This window comes from Periophthalmus magnuspinnatus, chromosome 18 (genome assembly GCF_009829125.3).
Source record: "Periophthalmus magnuspinnatus isolate fPerMag1 chromosome 18, fPerMag1.2.pri, whole genome shotgun sequence".
NCBI classification, from domain to species: Eukaryota; Metazoa; Chordata; class Actinopteri; order Gobiiformes; family Gobiidae; genus Periophthalmus; species Periophthalmus magnuspinnatus.
In genome coordinates, this window is record NC_047143.1 from 18,204,098 (window position 1) to 18,224,552 (window position 20,455).

General features: G+C 37.3%; 1 protein-coding gene across 1 annotated transcript in view; it reads left to right on the forward strand.

The window, feature by feature from the left end:
• LOC117386071 (ankyrin-2-like) overlaps positions 1-20,455 on the forward strand; it is a 100,383-nt gene that overhangs the window by 53,696 nt on the left and 26,232 nt on the right.

The following is a 20,455-nucleotide window of genomic DNA, read 5'->3' on the forward strand; positions in this document are numbered from 1 at the left end:
ACTATAGCGCCTGCTACACCTGACAGGTTGCCCCAGCGTCGCTGAAAAATGGGTGAAATGCAGAGGACAAATTTCCCTATTTGGGAAAATAAAGTGTACCTTACCTTACCCTACTTAACAATGCCAGGAATTTGCCACTATCTACTTTCCCTATCAGATGGAGTCTGGTCTAGACAGTGGTTGTGGTGAAGAGGATGAGATTCAGAGGTGTAGCGGCTAATGATGTTGCTGCTGGGATGAAGAATGGGTGGAGAAGGAAAGAGTGCATTTGTGTCTTTGAAGCATTTAACTTTCTTGTAGCTTCAGCTAGCATCTCTGATTTACCAAATTAGGTTCATTATGGAATATGTAGCTCATGGTAATTCTACACAGCAATTAGCATGCATTAAAATGTGCTAACCTCACTTAACCCCTTTGGCATCACTAAAAACACTCCCATAATTATCTACATGTAATCCCAAGTCGTCATTGTTATGATGTAAGCCAGCTGCAACACAGACCCCCTTTGTCTACCATCAAAATGAGTGGGAATTGTTACTACACTAGTACCATCATTTCTGACAGACAGATCTTAACATTTTGTCCCCTGAGGGCCTTAGAAGATAAACCCTTTATTGTCTCATATTGTGACTATGTGGTTAGCCTAGCCCGTTTAACCATACCACTCCGCTCGACCCTGTCATGGTAAAGATGAATGATCCCCTCTCCTCAGGCTGTTGACGCCCTACCCCCAGTGTTTAGAATGCACCAGGATGTGTGTCACGGGTGAAATATTGGGTTTAAATTGGTCTTAACAGTGACAATAGAAGCAGATATGGTTGGACGTGAGGCGTATGTTAGCATGGTTCACTCCAGGCTATTAACAAGAAAACACAGGGGTGGGGCCAGGTTAATGGGGCCTATGTGTCTCAGAATATGCCCCAAGGATAAAGCGATTGGGCTCCAAGGGATACAATGGTGGTGATGGTGCAGGTTTTGCCGTCTTTTTGTCTATGTTTGTGCCAAGGTGGTGCATACCCAAGGGTAAATGTGGCTAATTATGTACACAGTCTATCTGTGTTAGGCTGTGAGCTTGGTGCCCTCAAGTCTAGGGTTATGCTAAGGTAACAAATAAATGCATACTATATATCAATGTTTTGTTTTTATTATAAAACTATGATTTTGCTTATTATCAGCTGAAAAGTTTTATTTAATAATACAACGCTTTACATATTTGCTGGTTAACTGTGTGAGTTATGTAATCAAAACCAAATATGAGAAATACTTATTTTGTGACATTTTTATTGAATATTACCATTGTGTTTGTCATATCTCTGTTTTAGCGTCTTAATAGCCCACATAATAATTATGATCATCAAAATACAATTGCAATTATTTTTTTTATTTTCAACTGGTCACTATTAGTCGATTAATCATTGCCATTCTAATTCTGAACCATTATAAATGATTCATAATTATTTATATGGCGATTTCGCTCCATGCTCTTATTTGATGATAATAATATGACCAATACAGTAAAACATTTATAATTAAATGTGCTTTCAAATATTCATAAATATCTCTATAGATTCTAATACAGATTTTATTTTTTCTTGTTTTAGGTAAGTCTTCACCTGGACAACACTGGGATTTCTGTGAGAATGGCTGCTCTGATTGATGATGCAATGGTCTGCTCAGATAAGTTCAGCTGCTTTTCAAGACCACTAGAGGGCACTACTGTTATATGTAATGGATGTATATGTCTATAGTTTACCTTAGGATTTAGTACTTCTAGAGACTTGTGTATAAAAGATCCAATTTTTCTCATTTATTTTTATTGACAGAAGGTAATCATGGTTGTATCCCACTTGGTGTTTTTGTCTTTATTGGGAACATAGTATTTTGAGAGTATAGTTTTATTCTATAAGGAATAATAAAGTATTTGCTTGGTTGTTTTGTTTGGGCTGGCAGTTGACAGTCTCCTCTCCACGTGAACCTATTATAGTCACTAACAAGATCTTAATCGTGGGTTCAAAGGTCATCGCTAGTGTACTTTCAGCTAGCCCTATCCCAGTCTGTTGTGTCTGAAGCACTTTCTTGTTCTGATTACCATTTGCATTGGATATAATATGTAAAAAAAAAACTATTTCCACTTTTTATATCAGTTTTCATATTATAAAACAATGCTGTCAAATTGTATGTGTCTTCTTGATGCCACTATATCTATGTATGGCCTATTCGGTCCAAGTAGGCAGCTGGTGGTCTGTTAATCACTGTAAGACCATCCGATTAGGAAACCCTCTCTCTCAAATTTTCTTCTTCTTGATTATTGCTATTACTTAATAATAGCAATAATCAAGCTAACAATATTCACTTATATTTACAATGTCAAAGATTACAAGCTAAACAAAATTCTTAGTGCTGTGATTTCAATGTGCAATGCAGTCTTAAGGTGGCGCCATAGGACCAGAAATCTAAAAGGGTGAGGCTGGCACTGCAGTGGATGTCTTTGTACAGTCTTGAAGGAGAGTTTGGTTATTAAGAAGACAAGATAATTAATATTCTATGCATTGCTGTTGTTATTTTAATGCTAATTTGGGCAATAGTTAAGCAGTCCTAGCATGTTGTCAGTGTATATTTAGTTTATGTTCTTATAGATGCAGGAAAGGCCAAGCCTAGTGAGAGGACATGACTTTACTTTTAATGAGGAAGATGGTAATAAAACAGATACAAAACAAATAGCTAGTGAAACAAGTTGGTGACCTATTACATTGGTTTATATGTAATACTTACATATTTGTCATTTAATTTTTGCACTTAAGAACCAGTTCCATAACATGTGTACTGTACTTTTGAATAAAATTGATCCCACATATTTGGAGCTAAAATAGATGTTTCTAAACATTTTATCCCAATTTGTGCTGGGAAAATATAATGTTAACTGTTGACCAAATATAGGCTATGCATTTTCATTACTTTATTTTATATTAAAATTGGCAATACTTACTTTGTTATTACAAGTAGAATTACTATGTAGATCTATCTAGTTGCAACGTTAATTCCAGCACCATGGACAGTGCTCATATTGAAACCATTCATTCCATGCTATTAGCCTTGCAATCTGTTGTTTTTTTTTTTAAGTATATTACAAAGATTTCTATAATACCTCTGAGATCGTTTTAGAATAACATTATTTAAACATGTGCTCTCTTACTATACCCATGACTACAAGCCAAAATAACTGCTCTTGGACTGTACCATCCTTGTGCTCCTCCACCCTCTCACTTACTGAACAATGGCACCTTCCTTTTGCCTGATTTTTTTACGAAGGACTCTCGGGGACTGTCATACCATGCCTCCTCTCTTATTTTTTTTCTTCGTAATCCTCTTGTGCATAATACAAATCAAAGACCAGGTTTATTCTCATTGCATCAGGAAACAAGGGGTGTGGCTTCCTCCTCGTCTCTCCCCTCCGATTGGCTGAAAGCTCCCACCTCTGCCTGGGTATGCCTTCTCCTATCCGTGCGTGCTTGGGATGCAGTTGGCCAGACAGCAGAGTGGAGGAGAGGACTCTAGTAACTTCCATTCAGTTTAACCTTGAAATGCGGTAGTTGTTTATTTTGAAGAACTGGGATACAAGTAACAGGAATAGCAGCCATGGCGCACGCTGCGGCTCACATTAAGAAAGCCCGGTTAGAGATGGATCCAACACCGGATCAGAAGGCGCTGGAAAAAGCCCGGGAGAGGAGGAGGAGGTCCAGGGAGAGGGCTGAACGCAAGCGCAAGGTACAGACAGGGACCCAGCAGAAGAGGCATCCTTTTATCTGGCACCCATAGAGCCCATCTCACCGCCACGTACTGTCACCCACTTCCAACCACCATCGCGCCATATCACCTTCATCAACCTGCTCTCACCCGTGGACCCACCTGGTCATTTTGTCCCACACTGGCTCAAGTCCAAATCATTGCCATTGTCAAGCATATAAGAGAACATGTCCTACAGAACCTGGAAATACAGTTTTATTAACAGAAGTCATTCAAGTAAAACATTCATTCATATTTTTAGCAACTATAGTAGCTACTGTACTGTACATTTTGCTTTCGTAGTACTTGTTGGTCAGTCTGGTGCAATCAAGGTGCAATCATTGTATATGACGCAAATAATGTTCTGGAAAAGTGATAGCCTCCCTCTTAAAATGTAATCTAAAATAATATTCCATGCAGTTATGAGTAAGGTTGAAAGTTGCCACTTGCTAATAATTGCAGTTATTAAAGTGGTAAATCACATTTAAAACCTCTTCAGATATAGACACGGCTACGCTAACAACACCACAGTCACCATAGCTATTTACAGTTTTGTTTTAGTCTCATGCATTTCTGAGTCAGACATTCTGCAATCATTACAAATATAGCACTAAAATATCACAGAACTATCTGGAGAGATACAGTAGTTATATACTCCTGGTATTAACTTATAATCTGACTGCATTGCAAAAGTCTTGTCTAATTCAAATAATTAACAATGATGTTGCTAGCTAGCAAATGCTGTGTATTTGTATTGTTGACTATCTAACTCAGCTGTTTCCAAAGTCTAAAGAACCACGGCTCCCCTATTGTTCTGAAGGTCGCACAGGGCAACCCCTATAATAATTTATAGTCAATTCAAAAGAATATGTAATTTCCCCAATTTACATTTTAAAAGTGTATATAATATTGCGTATGGGCCCAATAATGACTTAAACTGATAAATTAAACAAAACAGTAGTCTAGCTAGCAGCAGATAATTCTTAGCTAATTATTGGAGTAAGATTTTATTGATGTTATTGCAATCTAATAAATGTTAAATTTTAGTAAATGGACTGATTACAAGCTTAACATTAGGCAACGTATGTCATCCCTTCTCTCTCTAGATACAGTTTTCTGATCTAAAATACAGTTTTACCCATCTCTTGCTCAAAACAACACGGCACCTATCGAGCCGTGAGCTAACCTCCCACTGTTGTTGTTGTCTGCCGCCTGTCTTCTTCTCATCCTCTCAGCCCTGAAGAATCTTCCCTGTCATCTGTTCATCTCTTCATCATCGTGTCATTATGCACTAGACACACTCGTGTTATAAATGACTGCCATGTTTCTCATCAATCTCTTTCAATCGCTGTCTATCAGCCCCATCACCGTGGAAGACCGCAATCACATCGCACTCAAGTAACCTGCAATACCCACTGCTGCACTATGGTGCACACTGTCTATTGCCCATAGACAGGTTGTGTGTTGAGTTGGCAATCTGTAGTAGTTTCACGCTCCATGACTTTGCATTGATGGCTTATTGCAGGGGCCAGACATAATCCTTCGAAGAGTCGAAGTCAGTCTGCAGCTCTGTGTACACATCTAGGCACTAGTTTTAATACCTTTTTTTTTCAGACAAAAGTTTAGTTTGTTTTCATACCTGCTTTTCCTCAGAGTAGTCACGTGATGTTGCTGTGAAACGTCCGGTCAGCTGACTTCTTCAGCACAGTATCCCAGGTGTCTGAGATTAAAAAAGCCCCCTCGTCCCGGTTTAAAGCTCCATGGGTAAGTTTATGATAGAGCAAACATCATAGGAACAGAGGACAACAGACATCATCACTGGAAGGATGCCACAGAAATATAAAAACCTGTCCATGGGACTTTAAACCGGGTCGAGGGGGCTGTTTTGGGCACTATTTTGGGAACTGTTTTGGGATTGCACTGAAAGTTTATATCAAATGTTTAATATTGTCATTTGAATATGCAATGTAGCTAATTAAGCTACCTAATAGAAACAATATTAGCACTTTAGTATTTAACATATAAATTTGACATAACATTTTAAGTAGTGATATGTATATATAATTTCTTAATTTCTTTTTTGCTTTACTGTTAAATGTTCATCAAGTCTGAGGAACAATTTGTTCTATTAAGATAGGTTGGTATATAAATGATGGCAGAGTGGTTAGAATGATTGCCATTCAGAAATCATCTTCATTCCAGGTTCTCCCTCTCTTTACTCCTTCCATTCTTCTTGGTATTTGTACAATTGTATGTAATGTATCCAACCCAACATCAGCTACAATTTCCCAATTGTTTTGTCAGCAAATTGTATACAAGGTTTTTCTCACTGCTGATACCAACGTTTTTACTCCCATAAAATCAACGTAATTGCTATTGTTTGTTTTTATACAAGCCATAAAAAGCACCAACATATTTCCGAATCCTCCATTTTCACCTGCTCAGCCAAAACGGTCCTGTTGTAATATCGACTGATGGAGATTATAACATGGATTATTCTGTGGCAGCTCTGTCCACACAAACACTTCTAAAAGTGATTACTAGATTCAATTTGGTGGATTTCCTCCCTTGAGCAAGATGGCTGACCTTTACATGACAACACTGCTGTTTTATTTATTTGCAGTTTTGTAATAATTAACTCCAGTGCTAATACTGCTAACTGTCAGAAGGCTAGCTAAACATCCATCTGACATTTTATGAAATATAAACGCATGGATGCAATATTGTATCACATTATGTTCATAGTGCAAAAGATTGATAATATGGATGAAGGGGTCTGTGGGGATGGTTAAACCTAGCTCTCACACACATCTTTCATCTTCTCCAAAGGTCAAGACAAAGAGGATTTGCATGCTCTGCGTGTTGGAAGAGCTGTCTTGATTTCCGTGTCATGTAGTACAGGTCTGCAAGGTGGACAGATGTTGTAGGGATTTTTTTCCCTACCCTGGAAAAGCTTTGATGGAATGGGTTAAGCTGTTTGTCCAGAGTGATAGGTAATGCAATGCAGGTTAGTATTTAAAATAGACTTTCGTGACAACTTGCACATTTCAGAACAGGATCAGCCAAAGAGTAATTGTATTTGCCTTTAGAGAAAGCTTTCTGTTGCAATGCAGCAGATATGACTAAGCTATAAAATTCTGATTAGTGAGTCCCATGGCTTTAATTTAAAGATACAAACTCTTACTAGTGAATATTTATAAAGTCTATTATTTAAAGTAGGTCTGACACCTCATACTTCATTGTTTCTTATCCTTTCATTAAAAAATCAAAAGGTAGTGTTTTGCACTGCTATACATTACTGAAAGGAAATAGATCTGCATTTGACCCATCTTGAGTGCCACTGCAGCAACCTGTTAGGAGCAGTGGGTGACCACAGTGAGTGACCGCAGTGCAGCTCTTGGGGACCCCTCTCCAGATCCTGAGCTAGGCTTGATCAGGACTGCCTTATTGTTTGTAAACTCAAAATTATGTTGAACATTTTGTTTTACCTGAATTACAGTACAAACTCTTACTCTGTTTGTAAAATTAACTAAATCATATTTTCAATCAAATTACATAATTAAAATGTAGATAGTAGACAATTATGCTGATCATAATTTGTGAAAAATGTGGTGTATTTGTGCAACAACTTTCAACTCTCTTGTCTACTAGTCCAGGTGTTCCTGTATACCTGCATGCAAAAACAAGGCCACAGCTTCTTTATTTGTCCTCATAAGAACTCTGCCTGGTTTAAACAGTGGACTTTCTCGCCTTTAAACTTCACATCGTGTGCCTGTAACATATTTATTATTGCATTGATTGCTTTGCGAGTCATTTTAGGGCAGCCTCCTGCTTGCACGGCTCAGATGGCTGCAGCATGTAATTTGTATTTAAACAGTCTAGTTACAATATTCTTTGGCAGAAAGCCAAGTTGATCATTACGTCTTGCAGTCTGAGCTTAGCTGATGTTAGCGTTGTTCTGCTATACAAACAATATGTACCGTTAGCGCTTTTCTTCCTAGCTCATACTTTGTTCAGTGCCGCAATGATGTCACAACCACTACACCTTTGCGTCTTGCGTAAAATGCATGGCAGCTTTTTGCATTTTTCTGGTACATTCAGTAACACACCTGCCTTGACTGCTTCTCTTGGCTGATTTTTTTTGTTGTCCACACTGCAGCAGAACAGCTCTTGAAGTGAATGCGCACTCACTTTTTCAGTCCAGAGCTCCAAGGCCGGTTCAGAATGTGCCACCTCATACAGGGAAGCAGTGACAGTAAGCAGTCATCATTTATCATCCATGCTATGTACTTTCTCCTTTCCAACTTCAATTCACCTTGAATCAAGGCAAAGGGCATGTTGTTTAGTTAAGTGTTGATGAATGACAAATAGTTGTGCCACTGTAGTACAAATATTTATCTATGAAATTCTCAATATTGATGTGACATTGACTGTAAAAGACATGACTAAGTTTTCTTTGTGTTGCAAAGAATGTGCAAAGAATGCTTTACAGTTTTGGTACATTATTAATTCACTCCATACCTGGTGGTGGTACTACTACTATAGCCACAGCTGCTCTGGGGTAGACTGACAGAAGCGAGGCTGCCAATCTGCGCCATTGGCCCCTCTGAATACCACTAATACTCATGCAGCCACTTTCATACTACAAAGTGGGTGAAGTGTCTTGCTTAAGGACACAACTACAGTTTTTGCCACTGGCACCCCAATGTGACTTAATTATGATCAGCCTAATTGACTAAATACTTTAACACTTAAAAAGCTCAATATAATTTTTAGTCTATCCTTCTATATCAGAGCTAGGACTGAGCTACTATTACATCTGCACAGTAATCTGTAATTCATTAACCATGAAGATACTGATACATTTGCTAAGTAAGCGTATATTCTTGAAACATTTTATATTAATTTAATCTAATAGCTCTTTAAGCAACAAGATTATTTTAGTTTTTATTTCCAGTCCATGTGCTTCTTGTCATTTGTCCTCTTTTCCATTTAAAAAAAAAATCACATCCAACAACAAACATTTGCCAGCGACCTTACATTTTACAATTCAACGAGAAGTACTTCTCGAAGGCTTTCACAGTAATATAACTACCTGAATGATTACGGATAATTGTCTCATCAGAGCATTGGAATAACTGACAAATGGACCCAGACACCCACTGGCTTGCCAGCTGTGCCCTCCATCTCCACAACTAGCTCCACTTCATCCATTCTCCCTTTTGGGCTGTTGTGAACCTCCTTCTACAAACTAATTGAGTAATATTACTACTAATCCAACCACACTCACTATTGTGTTTGTGTCTTTGTATTTTGATGTCTATCTTGTAAGTAGTGCTAGAGATACATGGTGTCATCTTCATAAGTCCCAGAGCAGCAGTAATCCATTTGCCATTTGTTCATTTTTAATAGTCTATTGCAGGGGTCACCAACCCTATGCCCGCGGGCGCCATGTCGCCCCCAAGCCCCAGATGAGTCGCCCGCAGACCGGTTCTAAAAATAGCACAACTCATTAATGAGCTGCATCTAAAATTTAATCTTATTCTGTTGCTATTTTTTTTTTTTTTATCACCCTTGCGTTTATATAGATTTAAAAATGACAATATCTTAAACATATGTTCATTATACGTGAAGTTTAGATAAGTTAAGGTTAACTTTGACCTACTCACTTCAAAGGTCAGTATTGTGCGCGTGACAAAACCAGTGCTTCGCTCGCGAGCGCTGTGACGATGCGCTGAATGCAGTTTCTTACTCCAAAACATGGTAGAAAATAAAGAGATAATTTTCACAACGATTTAAGACAGTAAAAGAAACCTGCGCGTATCTCATCTGCGGAGCGACTGTGGTGACGGCAAAGCGGCACAATGTGTAGGGACACTTCACTATGTCTCACAAAGTTCCACACTAACTACCCATGGGGACGCGCACTCCCCACGGGGGCGCACACTCCCCACGGGGGCGCACACTATGGGCAGAATAAGCCCAGAGCTAAACGCAGCTTTGGGTAAACAACAGGCTTTTTTTCACGACACCGGTGAAAAAGTCACACAACGCAACCGTTTATTTAAAAATATGTAAGCTTATTTTTCTTTAACATTACATAATTGATAACTTTATGAAACATGGTGCAATGTGTATTATTTATGTTTTGTTAAAAAAAAGTTTGTCAATGGATAGTGAAAATGGGACACTTTTCCTATGAGATGTAGTGATGTAAGTGTCATCTGGAAATTTAACAATTACTAAGATTAGTAAAGTTAAAGTGCTGAATACTGATATCTGTTTCCCTCCTTGCTCATTGTTGATAATTATTTTGAGAAATTATTAATGTGATCAGTGTCTTGCAACATGATCAGTGTGTTCACATAGATGATTATCATTTATCATTATTAATAATGTATAACTAAAGGCAAACTGAGAAAATTTGTTATTTCAGAAGAGCGTCTCAAACTGGTAGCCCTTCGTATGACTCAGTGCCCATAAAGTAGCTCTCAGGTTAAAAAAGGTTGGTGACCCCTGGTCTATTGTGTAGAGCAGGGCAGCCTTAACCTTTCAGTGTAATAACTTTTAGGTCCAGAGAACAATGGAGCTATAATCGGCTATAATTTAGAGACATGTAGCTGGAAATAGCATTTTATGTTGAAGATCATTGGATTTTATTTAGAAGAAACAAGCTTTGTTTTTACCCCTCACTTAAAAAAAAAAAAAAAAAAAAAAAAAAAAAAAAAAAAAAACAATTGAAAAAAAATATTTTTATGGTGTGATATACTCAAAATTTCATATTTAGAATTTTGGTTAAAGTGACTCAGTATTGCAAATTCATTGTCCTAGGTTCAAATCTATTACACTTCAGGGGAGTAAGTACAGGCCCCTGTGGAACCCAAGTAATATTGACTTTGTTGAATATATTAATTTAATACTAGGATCATTGCCATTAAGATACCCCCCTGCCCCTTCATCACAGTTATGCTGCTGGCAACATCACACATGCATTTCTATATCTAATCTCAGCATGCAGCTGGATGTTCAGATTATGCAATTTCTGAGAGAAATATTTGCAACAAGTTTATAATCCCTGCTCGGTCATATCCTCCCTCTCACCTCCTATCTGACCATCTATGGATTACAAAATATGATGAACACGGACATGCTGTCGTCACATGTTCATGTATTGGCCGATATATTGGTATAAACTCAAAATATTATGGACTATGAACTGAGCCTTGTGGAAATCCATTGCAGAGAAATCAAATATATTCCAAGATAAGGAAATTATGTTTGATTTACTAACTAGCAGACAGCAGATTTTTTATTTCTCTTGGTTTGCATTCTGCCTCCTGCTGTGATACCCCACTGAGGGTTACTCCTGTTTGTGTAGTGGGATAGACCAAATCCTGGATTAGCGATTTTATAATCTGGGTGCAGTGGTGCAATGGGGCAATAGCTCATGAGGGATACTACTCCTATTACCATGACGACCAAAAGAGTAGAATCCACTATGGGACGGCAACAGCTGGGTATACAGAGACCACAGATGTGGCATGGGCATTTAGTTAACGCAAGTTGGTTTGTTAGTTCAGTAAAATGGGATACTGTGTTGGTTTTAGGATCACACCAGGGATCTGTGCAATTTGCATAGAGGATTTGCAGAAATTCCTCAAAATCTTTTAGTAGAAATCCAAGTTTGATCAGTGCAGCTCCAGATGTGTTTAACTAGCTGCAAAGGCCTTTTCAATCTTTGGTTGATTAAACTGTCCTTTAGTTGCCACTGAGACTTAATCACATTTTAGCTGACGACCTATACATACTTTTTGTATTTACAACTTTTAATCTCAGGCCTATGTATGTACTTGATTAACTCTGTTTGTTCTTAGTTCATTTACATTCAGCATAATTCGATTTTTGAAGATTTTGAACTATAGAACATTCTTTTATATATTTTACGGGTTCACTAATATGCAGCAAAACCTTTTATGATTATAGGCTACAGTAGGCAATTTTCACCAGTTTGATCTTGTGACAGTTTGAGAAAGTAGAAAGGTGTGATATGAGTGTTACTACCCGGGGACTGTGTTCATGTGAGCTTTTAGGTTAAATTCTTTTCAATGCAGATTCATTTCTACTACTCCTCTCCACTGTTTTTGTGCCTCATTCCGATCCATTCTTGTCTCATCTTCTGCACTGTTTTGTGGGTGGTTCGGCTGCTATTTTAAGCAGGTGCTCTATCCTTCCACATATGCCACATTTTCTTTTGTGTTAGCAAGATTGGCACAAGGCTGCACAGCTTCCAAGAGACTGTCAGAAAGGAAAATGTCATGAAGAAACCACTGCTGTGAATTTTGCTAGTTGTCGAGTTGATGCATGACCCATCTGTGTTGTTTTCATTGTTAGTCCATCATAGGCTGCAGAAACACTGAAAAAATTCCCCCTTAAGATATTTATTTAATTCATCAAGTAAAAAGTGCAATGTATAATGATCAGCTTGTACAAACATATAACTATTTTACAACCAAACTAGGTATCTAGGTTGTCAAAAGTTTCAAAAAGCAATGCTAAAAAAAAGTCACATTTACAGGGCAGAAATGAGCCTTTCCTGAATAACTTTAGAATGATCTTAAGCTGTATCAGAACAAGTATAAAACCACATAGACTAGTATACAGCTGTGGACCACTATGGAACCTACCTGGACAACTGATGTATTACACAGATATAAGACCACATGGCAATATAAAAGAAAGTACTTTGATTTAATATTGAAAATCACATTCAATTGTCTAAAGAAAGTATTTTTAATCATCATCATGGCATCTGAATCGATATTGAGTATCGAGACTATTCCTTAGTATCGACAACGAGTCCATAATTTGTGTATCATGGCAACACTACACTACTAAAACAAAAATAGTTCATGAAATGAACCCTGTGGAATTCCATAAAGTCTTATGAATAGTGTTTGGACAGCTCAAAGATATAATATTTCTTAATACTCCACAATACAAAATCTTGTCTAATGGGGGCTGACAATACATTTTGGATTAAAATTAGACTTTAACCCTTTCGTACTGTTTTCTATGAATATGCAAATGTTCTGCAGATGTCTTATTAAGTTATTTGAAACAAAAGGCTGAACTCATACAGCTTTATCAAATCATTGTTTCCATAGCAACTTGGCCTGTCTACAAATGTACTTATCTTTTTTTCTTCTGTGTGTGAAACTGTTGCTGTGTTAACTCTGTAGATAAAAAGAGGTGCATGAATTCAAGATTGCCCCCTGTGGTTTTCACAAGTGTGTCCAACATGATTTACATAATTTTATCTGATTTAGCTTTAAGCAGTCAGATTAAGGCATATTGTGGGTTTTAATCTATTATGGTCTCCTATTTATGTACTAATATGAAGTAATTAAGTTAGATGGATTTCTTAAATTGTAAGTATAAATGTTATAACTTCCTGGAAAGAATTTTACAATTATTCTACTGTATGAGGAACAAAGCACGACCACCAACCATCTGTACACTAACATCAAACTTACTTTTTATATGGTCACGCATGGAATTAGCAGTTCATGTAAAGAAAACACGGCCACTGTTTAAAATTCCCTTTGAGCCTGTATGATTCATTCTTCTGACTATGTTCGGGCTATAAATAATCCATTTGAAGATTGCAAATTGAGGGCTGGGATGCACAGTGGCAGAATAGTTAGCACTTTTGTCTCATAACAAGATGGTCAATTATATATATATATATATATATATATATATATATATATATATATATATATATATATATATATATATATATATATATATATATATATATATATATATATAAAAAAAAAATTTAAAATGTTTGATAGAAAAATGTTTGTTAGAATCTGACTATTTACCAGAATTTAAGCCCCCCCCCCCATCCCAGCATCCCAGCCCCCCACCCCGGGCAGCAGGCCATATGGTGGATCACAGATTAAATGGTTTGTTGTGTATGTCTGCCCCAACTAGTGGATTATTATACACTGGCTTGGGAGGGACTTCAGTATCTGCCAGGAGAGACATCAGGGTATCAGGGTAATAGATTGCAATGTTGAAGTACAGGACCACTTTCTTCAGCACATGTTTTGGTGCTTTTGCCTCTATAATTGGATGAAGGTGGAAAAAAATATTGGATAGAACACTAAATGAATTAGATCCAGTGAAGGTTAATGAGACTCAAAGGTCTGTGGAATTGTTTATTAAGTCTAGGGAAATCTTTGCCATGCGAAACATAAGTGTGGTTACTAGTATCTGTTTTATGCATTGATTAAACGTTATTTTGAAATTCAGTGTACTTAGCAACCGTAGTCTGTGATCTGTCTCACTACTGTCTGTCTATGAAATCTGACCACTTGGAGATGCTAGGTATTTTGAAAGAGAAGGAGGTCAATCTTCTTGGCTTACACATGCATAACCAACCTGAGATTTTTTAGCTAGTTCTACAAACACCTACTTCACACCAGTAGTGTTTCTTACAGATAAATGCTTGCTGATCATGTCGTGTTACAATGTGCATACATTTTACACAAAGGTAAATTAAACCTATTGTTTTCAAAATGATGCAGATAACAGTAATTGCACTTGGGTGCACTTGGAGTGCATGTGTATCATGTAAGCTTCAGAGCCCATAGACACTGACTATGTACAAGCTCATTATGAATCTCTTACTGTAGTATTGCAAATTAGTTCCAAAAATGCAGCTTTGATGTTGCTCAAGAATAATTCTTGATCCATTATATGTTTTTTGGCATGACATTTGCCATACAGTATTTAGTGTAATGGTCAATATATTTAAAAATGTGTTATTTTTTAATGCAGTGAGCAATTGGATGTTTTACAAGGGTCATCATTTTTAAGTGCAAACCACTGTATACCTGTAGTTCAAATAGCAACTGGATTTTATTGATTGTCAGAAAATGCATTTGCACTACTAGTTTTACCAGTCAACCATCACACACAACCGGGTGGTTTATGTTTTGTTTCTTTCCTGTTGCATGTAAATACAAAGATTCAATTATGATGGTTATCATGGCTATTTCTCACATTCTGTCAATAATTTTGCTTACTCAGATTATGTTCCTCCCGTTTGCAGACTCTGAAGGTTTCATGTGGTTTCCTTGACAAAAGACAGTTCTCTCCCTACGCTAATGTATTCTGTGAATGAGAAATGATGTGATGATATTTTGCACAGTAAGAGTATTGTGTAAGTGAATGCAGACATTACGTCCTTGACAAAAACACAGAGCTTGGGTCCAAACAGATATGAATGAAAGAAGGCTGGGCTATAGTCTTCTGTTTGGGATGTTAGAATTAGCTTGTTGAACCAACAAAGTGCAGTGAAAAGGTTGGTGTGACTTTAATTTGCATTAGCTACAACAAAATCAATAGGCCTCTGCTCTGGGCTACAGCTGACACATATCCGCATTAGCTAAACATTGTGTTAGTAATCTAGCCACGACAAGCCCAGTGGGAGATAGAATGCTATATGCTATGTAACATTTCATAAATTAATATTATCTAACAAATGTAACAAATGTAATCAACACAAGCTGTATACATTACTTTTGGAAAAGCAATGCCTATTGGAAAAGCAATGCCTATATGTGTTGTATGTCATGGGTTTGTTAGTCTCCTGGGTGAAGACATTTACAAAAGGTCATGTAAAACATTCTGTATACAGTATTGAAGTAAGAGTTACCCAGAAGGGGGTCTACGGTAGCATAGCTCAAAAAATTTTCATGGCGGGTTTTGAATTGTTTTATTGAGTAATCATGTTGGCAGTTGGCACTGGTGTTCCAAAGGGGTTGAAATTGTAATGCGTTTGAACATTAAAACTGTTTTTTTTAAATTCTATATCTTGCAACTCTTGTATACTTGGAAGAAACAATTTTGACTTCTTCATGTGATTCTTGAATTGTGGTCTCTTGAATGATTCAAGAGACAGCGTCTTCTCCTTCCTGTTTTGGCATGCTGGCCTTTGCCCACCTCCCTCCCCGCTCTCCACATGCATATCTGGACTGGTGGGTGTAAAAATAGCTGGGGAGGGAGGCGGTGGGGGGCGGGTTGTAGATGTTGGTCAATGGTAGGCGAGTGGGAATAGTAGAAGCCCTGGGATAGTGCTGAATGTAGTGGCAGGACAGTTAGGCCAGGAGAAGTGTGATTTTCAGGGTAGGTCCGGGTGCCCCCTTGGATGGTGGCATTAGTTTTTTAGGGGGAGGGTAGGGGAAGTTCAGTGAGAGGATTAGCCAGTGATTAAAAGCACTTAGATTCCTTTACGTACTGATGGGATAGACCTGGGACCTGGGCAGTATGGGCAACACTGCAATGTGTAAAGTGTGTGGCACAGACAAGGGTCTGAAAGCTGCCACCAGTCAGACCAACCTGGACCAGAATGCCTTTCCAGAGTACTATTGTGAGGAGCACTACCCACAGCAGCCTCCTCAGATGCTGGTAAGACCCATACAGACAGGTGCACAGGCTAAGGGCAGTTTGGACCACTGACCTACAGGGGCAGTTTTTGACTGGTATTAAGTAAGAGATGATGAACTTTGGCATTTTGGAAATAGGTTTTCAAATTTATGGTTGTGCTGACCACTTCTATGTATAGCTTTGTCAGACTTGTTAACATTGCTTGCAGTAGCATAAGCTTGTTTTAGAAATATTAATTTTATGGACACAAACTTATAAATATATATTTTTCACAATGGCAGTATGCTATGCAAAAATAGCAAATACATAGTTTAAACCAGACATTTTTATTTGAAGCATTATTTTTTTTTAGAGAAAAGGTACATTTTGATGGTAACTGTTTGTTACCTCTTTTTAGTTATGAACCCCAGTGTTTTACCCCATTTATTAATTTAATATGAGGCTAATTTATATCTGTATGAAATAAGATTTACTTTGCATTTGAAAGCTAGCAACATCTGGTCAGTGTTTTGCCGTTGTCAATCTTACCTAAAAATTGACAATACAATACTTCAATACGTGGTGCATCCAGTGATGTTTTTACAACTTTTAAAGGTAACATTAAAATGCCATGTGTAGTCATAGCAGTGTTATTCCTGCAGGACACACCTCCTGGTAGCTTAGTTTGTGTTAGCATGTTGCTGTGTTACTATGGCCGTGCTGTCAGTCGCTCTCCTCTCCCTTTAAAGGCCTGTGTGACATTCCTGCTCCTAAAGTGTCCCAGACAGTGGAGTGTGGACTCTTGGGGCTAATTTGAAAGGCCGGCTAATGACTCTAACAGCATGCCCGACCACTGTTGGGAGCACATGGCTAAAATATCAGTCACTTAACATGCCGCGGAGGCTTCCCCTAGTGACATGATCAAAGAGGAATGTTTTGTATAGCTAGCTATTATTTTTAGTTGGCAACAATAAGTTGTATCAGCTTGTACAGTGTGAGATTTTCACAAAATTAAAAGTCTGTTAGGTCATTTATACTGAGTAATTGGAAACATAGACAAAGACTTACTATTTTCTTTATTCTATAGAATTCTATTTTCTATTTTTTATTATAGTAAAATTTTATTCTGTTTTTGTGATGTTTTAGTTTTTGTACACACCTGCCCAAGAACTGTGGCTGGAAAGTAGCTTTTTGCTAAATCGGGAAATCTTCTCTTAGAGCACAATGCTATATAGAAGTATAATGCATGGTACCTGTCATAATAACACATTTTGAATGTAGACAATAAACAATGATACTGCATGCCATTATGCCACTGATGTCACCATAAAGCAGGATTTCCCCAAAAAATATATTCTGTACATTATTGTTAATGAACGTGAGTTGGAATAAATAAATGAAAAGTTATTTATTCAACTCTCTACAGCTCAAATCTTATCATAGTAGCAGTAAAAATAACAAAAGGTTTCTCAATATTGCATAAAAAAGTATCCATGATAAATATTGCTCCCATCTATCATGCATTGAAGGATAAGTCGGTATAGGGATTCCATAGTTCCATATGTTTTATTATGCTATATTGCATCGGCCTTTAAAAGAAAAAAAAAATTCAAATTCTTTGGTATAGGCTTGTAAAATGAGTGTTACTGCAGTAATTGGCTGCTGATGTGTAGGCGGGTAGGGCAATGACCCTGTGACATAAAAAAAAGGATAAAAGCATACAGTGAGTCCAAAGACGCTGAAGAAATAAGTATTTGCTTAGCAACCATATTTATTAAGTTTGTGAAAAAAATGGGAAGTGTTTAAATGGGATAACATTCTTTCACAGGCTTCAATCAAATAAATTGTTGGGGTTTTCTGCAGCTAATTGAATCTTGCTGGGTGCTTTCGTTTCCAAAGTGTCTTGTTTGAGGAGCTGAGTGCTGCTTTATCGAGTAACACACAGATGGCAAACCAGAGGAGCTTTTAATATCAAACATGCACACAACACAAGCTGCACTAATGGGAAATGTGCAGCGCTGGTAAATACATATTTTTCCATCTGATACACAAGGAAAAGAATACAGAAAACACCTATAGCCTGCATTTAATATTGTTGAAATATTTAACTAGTTAGTGGCTAGTGAAACACGGGTTCACTAGCCACTAGTAAACATAACCACATTAACAACATAGTGCTAATAATAAGTCACATCACAAGTCAGATAGTCAGTAGTGGGCCTGGGGAAAAATTTGATTAAATTGATTAATCAAATATGAAGTTCAAATCGATTTGTTTGGGAAAAAATCTATTTTTATTTTCTCCACTTTCTTCTATTGGAAATTGCATTGAAACAGCATTTTTATTAAAGACTTCACTATAGTGTTATTTGTGGGCTTTTACTTTGGCTTAAGCAGATGTGTTACCAAAGTTATATTTAAAGTTAATATGCAAATACCAGCCATTCTCTCCTGTAACTTTGAAGTCCACTCTCGTTGTCATGGTGATCTTCAGTGGGCAGTGCTTGTCTCCGTGGTAACAGGAAGGGGTGAGGATGCTCCCAGCCTCAGCACTGTTACTGATGGAGTGTGTTTTATATTATTGATGGAGTTAAGACTTACTAAATGAATGTTTGATGTAATGTGTTGGCGGAGGAGCTTCAGGCCTGTGCTTTGTCATGGCTGGCAGCTTTGATTACATTTGATAATAATGCTGCTGTCTAGACACATGCACAGTCATTAAGGCTAGCCCAGTCATTAGCATGAATTCACATTAACAATAATCTTATTTTAGTAAACAACATTTTTCCTTTTGAGTAATAGGTCTGTCTGACTCTTGATATTTACTTTTGCAATATGCAGATTGATGTGTTCTATGATGTCCACAACATTTACAGATTGAGATAGGGATGCACCGATACGATACTGGTGTTGGATACGATATTGATATCGAAAGATTTGGTGGATCAGCTTCCAAGATATCAGTTCTGTCGATTTCCTATTTTGGTCTATAAATTAGTGTAATAAGACTATTTACTGGCCAGTGTTGGTCCAAAATGTGTCATAATATTAAACATGCATTTTTACAAAGTTCTGTAGTTACAAACACATACATTTCTGAGCAGATACTTAAAGCCAATGAATCATCCTCAGTAACAAAATTGAAAAACCTGGTTCAGTGCATCCCTAGACTAAGCATTGCCATATTGTTTACTTACTTGTATACTTTAATTCACTAGAATCATTTAGCAACTAGGCCTTAGCAGATAGGCTTACTTCACACTTTTGTTTTGGCTAATGATTCTATGTTGCCTAAAATATTTTTGACGTTTGACATACGAATCTCTATTCTACCCTCCCCAGATGTGTCTCTTCTAATGTGCTTACAAAATTTGCACCTAACCATCTTGCTTGAAAAGAAGCAATGAAGCAATGACTTATTAAAGCAACAAAAAATCAAAATGTAAGACAAAGACTTTAAAATCACTATTTTGTTCCATGTATCAAACCAAGTGACAAACCCATAAACTTCTTTTGCACCGGAGTTATGAAATAATTTCTGTAGGGCAGTTGCAGGCACAATTCAGCCTTTCTGTCAAAGTACTCTCCATTGAAAGCCCCACTTGTCTGACAACAGCGATGGTGGCCATGGAGTCACCATGGTAACGGAGCAGGAAGGCGAATTAGGAGCAGGTTGTGTATAATGTGACTGAGGGAATGTGAAGATACCATTGGACACAGTCAAGATAGTAATGAGGGCTTTGTGCACAGCTGGGACAATCGTAATATGCTGTATAGACATGCGGGGGTTTGGTATTTGTATTGGACAATCTGAAATAATTTATATATAGCTATAACATCATAAATGAAACGTTAAAGAGGGGGTATTATAATTCTATTGGGTTATAACATCGTAGAAAGCTGCAAAAAGTTCATTTTGCATAATACCCCCTTTTTAAGATATGCCATGTTTGTTGACACATTAGAGATACATTAGACTAAATAATATAAAATAGTAATAGAGTAAATACATTTATCATACTATACTGTTAGAACACCTTTAAGTGAATATTAAATCAGTTGCTTGAGTGCTCAAAGGAACATGTAAAGGAAAACATGCCGCTACTGTAAATAGGTTGTACACTTTTGCTTTACTTGTTTCTGTTTTAGATGAATATTGTGGTTTACAAGGAGCTAAATGCAAAATGATGATCTAAGTATGTTTACATTATTACTAAGCTTTAACCTTATGCTT